At 57.5% G+C, this 2,141-nt stretch overlaps 1 protein-coding gene across 1 annotated transcript in view; it reads left to right on the top strand.

The window, feature by feature from the left end:
• Window positions 1–1,376: 1,376 nt before the first annotated feature.
• LOC102260173 (zinc finger protein 548) overlaps window positions 1,377–2,141 on the top strand; it is a 7,986-nt gene continuing 7,221 nt past the window's right edge. Inside the window, exon 1 of the mRNA XM_014536018.1 lies at window positions 1,377–1,517. The gene's annotated coding sequence lies outside the window, so the exon portion shown is untranslated. The remainder of the gene's footprint in view (window positions 1,518–2,141) is intronic.

Here is a 2,141-nt window from a genome sequence, read left to right as displayed (position 1 = left end):
CGACCCACAGGTTGAGAACCGCTGCCCTAGAACCATTTCTGTCACTTTCCTTGGAAAATAACCAAGTCATTATTATTAACATTGAGTAATACCCACTTCATAAGTGTTTTCCCAGAGATAACCTCAACGCCCTGGCAGACATTGTCGCTACAGTTACAGACGCAACGATGAACCACTTCCCAGGCAGCAGGCAGGAGGCGAGATCAGACACCCAAACCTTCATCGCAGAGTTAAGATGCTCCCTTTGCACACGCGGTCAAGTTGTCAGAAAGGCACAGGCTGCCCACACAGGAGAGAGAAGTCCCTCTCAGCTTTCAGATTCCTAAGTGGGAAATGCCTCAGACGTGGAGTGATGAATATCTGAATTAAAATGTGGCTCCCTTGTCCAGCTGGGTGTGGCTCATCAATTGAGCATCAACCCAGGAACCAAGAGGTCACCGGTTCAATTCCCGGTCAGGGCACATGCCCGGTTGCCGGCTTGATCCCCAGTGTGGGGTGTACGGGAGGCAGCCAATCAATGGTTCTCTCTCATCATTGATGTTTCTATCTCTCCCTTTCCTTTCCTCTCTGAAATGAATAAAAAAATATATATATATATTAAAAATAAAAAGAGCAACTGGAAAGATAAAATGTACTCAGTTGATTTTTAAAACGTGGCTCCCTCCATTGGAACACCATCACTAGCCATACAGGCGGGACAGATGTTTCCTGTGGCAGCCAGAGGCACAGGGACATCCTGACCACTTGGGGGGGGGGGTCCTGTCACCCCGAACCCCATCATAGCCCTGCCTGGGGGCGTGTCTTATTGTCCCCGACAAACCTGCTGGCGCTCAGAAAGCTCCACAGCCTCAGTGCGCCTCTGACAACTCGGTGGCCGACAACGATGAGGGGGCTGCCCCTTCCCGAGCGCAGCCTTCGGGAACCGGCTGCGACCCCCCGAGTCCCTGAACAGCCTCTGCGAGTCCCTGGACCCCACGCCGAGGAAACCTGAGCGGAGCTGCTTCCAGAGCCAGCGAAGCCCGGCCCCGTTCGGGCCCTGGAACTCCGTTCCCCAGCGCCCCTCCCTTTGCCGCTTGGCCGGTATTCACGGTCAGGAATGAATGACCTGCTTCTGAGCCAGCGCCGGGCACGGCGAGGGAACTACGTTACCCAGAAGGCAGTGCGGAGGCGGCGGCGACCGACCAATGAGAGCTCAGACTGCGTGCAAGGCGTGGGGGCGGGGTTTGGATGTCCTTTAGTGACGCACACCCTGGGGGCGGGGCTTCAGGGGCCTGATAACGACACACAAAGCCTGGGGGCGGGGCTTCAGGGGCCTGATAGTGACGCCCGGCCTGGGGGCGGGGCTTCAGAGACCTGGTTAGTGGCGTAGACTCTACGTCATAGAGAGTTTCAGTGCGGTTGGGGCCTGCTCTTTGGTCCAGAGCGCCGTCGGAGTCCGCACTGAAGTGAATGGAAAGCGCGTGAAAAGCTCGGCGCCTCCACCCCTCCTGTGTGTCCTCTTCCTTATTTCTCTAGAAGTAAGACTTCCACTCAGCCCGCTGTCAGGCGGTTCTGTGTTTTAGTTGTAATTGTGCTGTGGTTCCGGGAGCCGCGTGTACCGGCATTCACCTCCGCCACCGTCTTGGTTCTGCAGAGCATGCGTATCCGCAAAGCCCCAAGATAGCTGACAGCTGTGAGTGGGAACGTGCCGGGCCTGGTGGGGCGGGTCTGAGAATAACAGGCCTCTAACCTCGGTGGCTTCCTGAACCGCCTCCCGAGAAACCTGGGCACGTCCCCTTTAAGAGCGCGCGGAGCCCAGCCTCCTTTCGGAGCCCGGAACTAACTCCGGTCCCAGAGCCCCTGACCCGGGCACTCGGCCTTTATCCGTCACTGGGAGTGACTTATGGACGGAGACCTGACAGGTGGCGGCGGCAGCGGAAACTACAATACCCAGAAGTCTGTTCGGTGTGCGAGGAGCAACTGAGCCAATGAAGGCTTAGGAGAGGCGCGCGGACTACGTGAGCATCATGCGCTGAAGGCGGGACTTCCGGCGTTTTTTTTTTCCCCCCCTGATTGTCATTTTGATGGGGTTTATCCCCGGGTCAGCGCCTCAGAGGGGAGGGGCGGGAGGAAGAGCCGGAGCTGAGGCGGCGGAGGCCCGG

This window comes from Myotis brandtii, unplaced genomic scaffold, assembly GCF_000412655.1.
Source record: "Myotis brandtii unplaced genomic scaffold, ASM41265v1 scaffold1554, whole genome shotgun sequence".
Taxonomy (NCBI): domain Eukaryota; kingdom Metazoa; phylum Chordata; class Mammalia; order Chiroptera; family Vespertilionidae; genus Myotis; species Myotis brandtii.
The sequence above is the reverse complement of the archived record's forward strand: the minus strand, read 5'-3'. Positions and strand labels throughout refer to the sequence as shown.